Below are 7,174 nucleotides of genomic sequence, written 5' to 3'. Positions count from 1 at the left end.
GTTGCAGCGTTAGCGCCTCTAATACTGTCCATCGTACGTTCTGATTGACTGGATTTGTGTGGCTGCGTCTACACGGCGAATTCCGATAGGTCCAACGGAACCATTCCCTCTCACCAAGTAAAGAAGTGTATTGGTGCAAGACTTATGACGCTTTAAATTAACCCCGCCTCCGTGTGCGTAACAGGGTTTTCTGATTAAAGCAGTGCTACTTCCGCACCTTCCACGCTCGGCTGCACGTTTAAGTGACGTGTCCTGTCATTGGATGGCTTAGCCTGTCAGTTCGCTGTGCACGCACCTTCGCTTTTTTCATTGTGTACTCAAATCACCTGGTGCTAGGGGGAGAGCCTGTCACACCAGCAATTGTAATGACCCTCCATTCCCTCGCTCACAGTATACCCGCTACGGGTATTGTTTACCTTTCGCCACAGAGCTAAGAGGACATCTGTCCCACCAAGAACCCCCTCCTGCAGGAAACGCCAGTACTCCCGCCCAGTGCACAGCAAAGTTTCGAAGGGTTTGCACACTACAAACTTTACATTAGGGCCGTCTGTCAGTACAGGGGCAGTTGTGCTGTTGGCTAAGCAGAGCGTGGATGTATTGGGCTTTTAAAACCCTCCAGTCTACAGTAGAATTTCACAGAGTCCATATCAAGACGGGCTGCTGCTGTAGATTTTCACAAGAGCCCCTTGGTGTGTAAACGTCAACAGTGCAGCCCCTTGTAAACGTATCCAGCCCGGGGCTTGACATGTAGCCATTTATATGTCCCTGATATTGCACCCCATGTTTCAGGGTGCATGCACACATGCAGAATGACTACCCGGAGCACCAGGGCCACAGACTGCCACCCCGCATGATATAAGGCGTTGCTTATGAATGAGCACCTCACAGCCTCACGCGCAGCCGCAGGTCTCCCGGCGGGGGGTGCGGGGGCGGGGGGGCAGCAAGGAGCCCTTCCCCTCAGCTCTGAAAGCCGGGTGGGAGCTGCTGCCTGTCCCTGCATCCCAGTGCACTCCCTGTCCCTGACAGGGCAACAGCTTATCAGAGCTCTGGGACGCAGATGCTCTGAGAGAAACAACCAACTCTGAAAGAGTGTAAATGAGTTTCCCGGAGAAGGAACACACTGCACCGAGGCTTTCCTGAGTACCTGTCCAGGACATCCCCCACAGCTCAAGGACCCCGGGAGGTATGTGATTGGGGAAGTGAAGTATAGAAAAGAGAGCAATGCAAAGGTTTAGGCAACTCTCCTTTATTTTTTCTAGCTGGAAACTCTATATATAATTCCACCAAGATGCTTTTCATTGGTAGACGCCGTTAACCTTTCTGTGCATTCCTTATGAAAAATAAGTTCAAACAATTTTAAAATAATGCGTGTTTAAACCTCAGAAGGCTTGGTGTAGCGGGCGTGCTTTCGAGTGAGAGATTCCATTTTGTGGGGGAATTGAAAAGTAAGGATGATGTGTTTCAAATATTTGTTATATTTTGGGATTCTCCAGCTGTGGGACTTCCACACACCGCGACGGCTCATTCCCCTGTTGAATTGCTTTTGGCAGTGTTGGGCAGAGCGTGTGGAGGGAGTGGGAATTCTCCTGGTTTGCAGCTTGTTGTGCAAACACAGGATTACAGCTGTGGACAGGAGGGGATGCGGCGAGGGGCTTGCTGTGCTGCTGACCCATCAAGTTGGCCAGTCCATAGGACACACTCCTGTTTTGTTGTCTGAGCTGCAACAATTATTCATATACTAGAGCAAATACTGCAAGTGAAGCTGGAGTTAGTCATTACAAACAGCAGGCGATTGCATTTACCAAATAGTGGGCAGAGGTTCCCGGGGCAAAATCGTTTTGCTTTTTTCTTTGTTAGCAAACATGCTCTAAAGGCAACCTTTTTACAAGAAAAGCGCATTTTCTAGTAGCTATCAGACTTTCAGGACCAGTCCATCACCATTAGACACATGCATAAAGAGTTAAGCCGAAGCGCAACAAGCTCTGTCTTTTATCCCCGATGCCTGTGGGTTAGTTGCCGATCTGCATTTCCAATATCACCGCCTCTCTAAGAGATGTTTACATCGTTTTAACTCCTCGCTTGGATGCCACTTCATGTGATTTTAAAAGGTAACCGCGTTAGATATGGGAACGCTTTCAAAACCTTATTTTCATGAGAAAAAATAAACCAGTGCAAAGTAATACTTTTTGTCCCTGTATTATTTTTAAGCCCATGAACATTGTTTTGATAATGTGGCTATACACGCAAACAAAACCCGCGTACAGTAGCAGAGCTTTTGAATTGTCTTCTGGGAGGCGTGGGCAGCAAATACCACAACTTGTCTTGTAGTTCTGCATTCATAATGATAAAAGCAAATCTACAAGTATCAAAATGCACAGAATAAAAATCAGCACCACGTGGGCACTCGCACCTGACATGTGGCAACTTGAGAGCTCTGTGGAATTGAGTAAGGAAGGCCCATAACTACATACTATTGCTCTTCACTTTCTAGCATTGTCGTTGCACAATTGGGTGAGATTTTGACCCTGTTTTTGCAGCTGTTACTCTATACACGCATCTGAAATATCTTTGAAATGGCATCTGCTCATCTGCAATTACAACCTTTAACCACATTCTGCTTTAATGCACTCCCCTCCTAGTATGAGATAGAATCCATGTACTCACGGGCTCTTGTCCAAGAGAGGGGCACACAAAAAATGATCGAAGTGGCCTAAACTCTTAAGATGTGTAACGTGCCTCCCATGATTTGTGGGGCAGGGAAATGTTTATGGCCTGTTGGGGGCTGCTCCGGATCACCGGGCAGCCCCATGCTCGGATCGGGTGGCACCCGACAGTATACACACTTAGGCGGCGCCCATGCCGCATACTCAGGGTTGTGGGTTCAGCCCACCCCGCTCCAGATCACCGGAGCTCCGCACACGTGGCCAGGTCCACCAAATTACATTTGTGATGTCATCTTTGATGTCCTGGGTGTTAGTCTTAGCAGTGCACGGTGGTGGCGTGAGTTATGGTTGCTTAGCTTACCATAACTGGCGAATTTCAAGGGTTTTTCGGTTTTACTTGGAACCATAACGTCCCTTTGACCAAGTTTTTTCACTGAATTTCATAGGTTTTTAGTAGTGCAACTTAACCATAACGTCCCTGTAACACCATTTTTTTTTTTTACTGCATTTCATAGGTTTTTATTAGTGCAACGTCACCATAACATCCTTTTCAATAGATGAAACCACTAGCATCTTAGGTCCTCAAAGTGGGAACCCCAGGTGGTTAAAAAAAAGATTTTTCTTCCCAAACCGGGGCGTCCCGGTGCAGGAAGGAACATCTTTTACCAAGATGGCCACCATGGAAAGGGAAGGCAGGGTGTATAAAGAGAACACAACAGGGCATGAGCAGGGGGTGGGCGGGAGGGGATAGACACACACAGGACATGAGCGGCGGGTGGGCGGTAGGGGATAGACACACACGGGGCGGGAGAGGATAGAGACACACGGGGCATGAGCGGGGGGCGGGAGGGATAGAGACACACTGGGCATGAGCGGGGGGTGGGCGGGAGGGATAGAGACACAGGGGGCATGAGCGGAGGGTTCGGTGGGAGGGATAGAGACATACAGGGCCAAGCCGCTGCTCCTGGTCCAAATTTGGTGAAAATTCGTCCAGCGGTTTGGGCTGTAGACGCGAGCAAACATTTTTTCCCATTCAGTCTATGGGGAAAAAAAAGTTTTGGGACCCCCCCCTATAACTTCGCTCTACCTGGACGAATCCTCACCAAACTTTGCAAAGAAATTCAGAGTGACCCAAATACTTTTTTTTGCAAAGTTTGGTGAGGATTCGTCCAGGTAGAGCGAAGTTATAAGCCGCCCAAAAAGTGCTCTTCCTATGGAAACAGCAACTTAACCATAACTACATGGCCACTACCGTGGCCATGTAATATATATATATATATATATATATATATATATATATATATATAATAATTTCTATCCTTTGAGAGAGAGTTAAATTGATCAGATTTTACACTATACAACCCTTTAAATTCAGCGTTCACATTTTTAGTAAGTCTACCTTTTACTTTGCGCCCCCTGTTGTGCAGCGTATGACCACACAATTCCAAGGGTTTTGTAATATGATAGTTTCTTTGGGTCCCACTAGTTGTTATCTGTGAACACAAACACACACACGCCCAACCTCCCCAATATACTACACATCTCATTCTAAGAAATGTTGGTTCCTTCTGAATCAGACCAACTCAGAGTTTATAACTTCACACATTGATCTAATCCCAGCAAAGATCTATGAAAGCTGTTAGTCAAAACTTTCATACAGAACCCACAATTGATATTACTACACCGCAAGGTCTAAAAGTTCCCAGACATCATACCAATTCATGCCTAGACATTTCGCCCTGGTTTTAGGAGGGTGTTATACCAATGTGTAAGAGGAGGAACAAAGCAGACCAGAGAAGCAAATGCCTTGTTGCACTTCTTCAAGTTCTTAGTAAGAACTTGGCCAAAGTTATATTAAGAGTTACTCCGTTAGACTGAGAAGGCTGATACCAACTAAACTAGATTTTGTAAAGTTCAGTTGACGTTTTGCAGTTGCTTAGTGCTTAATATTTTGACGCAAAAGGCACTGCAAACACATTATTTTCCTCTTTTTGCTTCTTTTCTAGATTATAGGGCTACCTTTGGTTGAACAGAGCTATATCTTTGTGGAATATAAAAACCTGGAGTATAAAGGAACACCATTTGCTGTATAGGTGCATTATAAAAACCCAATAAATAAATAAAATTAATTTCAGGTTGGATGAATGATATATTTGTTGCTACCCTTGGCAGTAAATAGGGGTGTTTATTGGATACTTGTCTGTTTTTAACTTTTTAAAGGCAGCTTTAGATTCTAATTTAATGTCAGGATAGATCTCCCTCACCCAAACCCCTCTACCACTCCCGAATGTGGTAATGAGCACATCGTTTGGATGGTCTATGCAGACAATTTAGTTATAATTATTGTTACTACCTTTTGGCTTACAGAGGTCTCTCAAGGCTGTAGATATAGATTATTTTTCTAATGGTTTAGGAAGGAATTCCAAGAAAATATAAATTGTGTTTTTTAGGTAACATGAAAAATAATCCAAAATATCGCTAGACAGTGGGCCATAAGGAGATGGGAGTAGTTAAGGAATGTTGCTATCTGGGAGCCTTTCTGATAAAAATTTCAGCTGTTCACTCTATATTGGTATCTTATTTAATGACTGTTCATAAAGGTCTTCACATACATCATGGGGGCGAATTCCCCTAATAAACGCAAACAAACAACTTGTAGTCAATGTTATTTTTCTATGCGGCTGATATATTTGGTCATCAGGGGCTGGGTGGGTGGAACAACTGTGGCTAGTAACATTAGGGGCAGCTTTGGAAGTTGGATTTTGAGGGAGATGCAATTCCTTGGAAGGAAGACATTCTTAGTTGGCTAGGCCACAATTCAAAAGTGAGACCTTTCAGTTGGACAAAAATATCAGCTGCGTGTGATTACCTTGCTGAACGACACCCTAAAAATGTATAGCTGGTTATAAGTCATCAAGGTTTTCACGTCCCTAAATTGTCTACCCTTAATAAATTGCTAAAAATGGACTCTTGATTTGTAAACATTTACTGTAGAACACAGGATGTCCATGTTCTTGGTAGGGGCTACTATAACCTATGCATTTTCACCAAAGTTAGGGACTCCAAATGATTTAAAGCAGGATCATATATGCCGAAAATTCTTTTAGACTCCAAGGCGTGGTGCACCTGATATTGGATGGAGAAAATGTCCTTCAAGACGCTCACTTAATATGGAATAGCTGTACTTTCAAGGCATAAATTAGTTTTGGAACTTAAATTAGCAGAGTTTGCTCAACCGTACTTATTCAAATTGTGATTTTGTACTAGCATATTTAATGTTACTAGAAGGGATTTGTACCAAAGTCATAAAATGAGCAACAAGCCAGCATTTCTGTGTAACTCTGAAGTACAACATTTGTGAGACGAGTGTCTTTAAAATGTAAAGGTTATCTGCATGAATCGACATCAAGTAAATAAAAATGCTCTGAAAACTGTTTTCAGTGCAAGGCACTGTGCAGCTACGGGCAGTCGGTGTTGCATAGGACATTGTCCTGTATACTGTATGCTTGCCCCATCATTTGCTGTGGAAGTAGAAATTCAGAAGCTTAATAAATCAAAAAGTTCATAATATTTTAGGAAAGTCAATCCTGGAGGCTAAGTACATAGTATGGTGTTGCAGGTAATTGTCACCTTCAGATGAACAAGATGACCCTTGCCTGTTATTGATATCTATTGTTTTCAATATATGGTTGAATAACAATTTCGGGTGGTGGCAGGCCAGTTTATGGCCCTTAAGTCCCCACGCTAGGTAGGGCTAACTGCAGCATTCCCGCCTTGCACACACATGAAAGCAGTATTTATTGCGATTATCACTTTGAGCCTCCATGTTGGGTGCTGATACTTTTGGTGTAAGGGAACCAGGCTCTGCACAACTCATGCTTCCCTTAAAAAGAAATTACACGTATACCCGCGTTTGGAAATGACTATTTACAGGACCTGAAGGTGGGCCAGGAGGTGAGTAGGTAAGTTGGTCGGGGGAGGTGAAGTAGTTGTACTCCAGTGGATATTGCCTGAGACACTGCCTCCAAGGACCGGATGAAGGCTGGACAGTAAGCCATTGGCTGGCTCTTTCCCAGCTGTTGATATATAATGCAATCATAATTGAGATCAAAGTGAGCTCTGGAAGCTAACTAAGGTGTATGGTATTGCAGTAGGTCTGTAGATCTACAGTCTGGGTGGAACTATTGATCACTACTTCGTATAAACACCTAATGTTCATTATGCAAGAGGAAAGAAAGTAAGAGACTAAGCAGAGCATTTGCCATAGGGCAAACTAGGCTAACAATTGTATTTTGTGAACATTTCACTTTAAGGGTAGCTGGTAGAAGGCAAAAGGGAGATGAGACAGATTGCCACAGAGTTTGGAATCCGTTCATGGGTTGAGCACCAACTGCAGCCTGCAGGGCACAGAACTAGGTTTGCCATCCAAGGAAATGGGCTGCATTTTAAAAGTATTCACTCGTCAATGATATGCACCTTCTCCAAAATGAAATGTATTCTGGGATTTAGAC

The 7,174-nt window shown here is 44.0% G+C and overlaps 1 protein-coding gene across 1 annotated transcript in view; it reads left to right on the top strand.

Annotated features, from left to right (window-relative positions):
- Window positions 1-240: 240 nt before the first annotated feature.
- KLHL25 (kelch like family member 25) overlaps window positions 241-7,174 on the top strand; it is a 178,604-nt gene continuing 171,670 nt past the window's right edge. The window contains exon 1 of the mRNA XM_069624283.1: window positions 241-1,183. The gene's annotated coding sequence lies outside the window, so the exon portion shown is untranslated. The remainder of the gene's footprint in view (window positions 1,184-7,174) is intronic.

Source organism: Ambystoma mexicanum, chromosome 11 (assembly GCF_040938575.1).
Source record: "Ambystoma mexicanum isolate Mex_15411 chromosome 11, UKY_AmexF1_1, whole genome shotgun sequence".
Lineage (NCBI taxonomy): Eukaryota > Metazoa > Chordata > Amphibia > Caudata > Ambystomatidae > Ambystoma > Ambystoma mexicanum.
The sequence above is the reverse complement of the archived record's forward strand: the minus strand, read 5'-3'. Positions and strand labels throughout refer to the sequence as shown.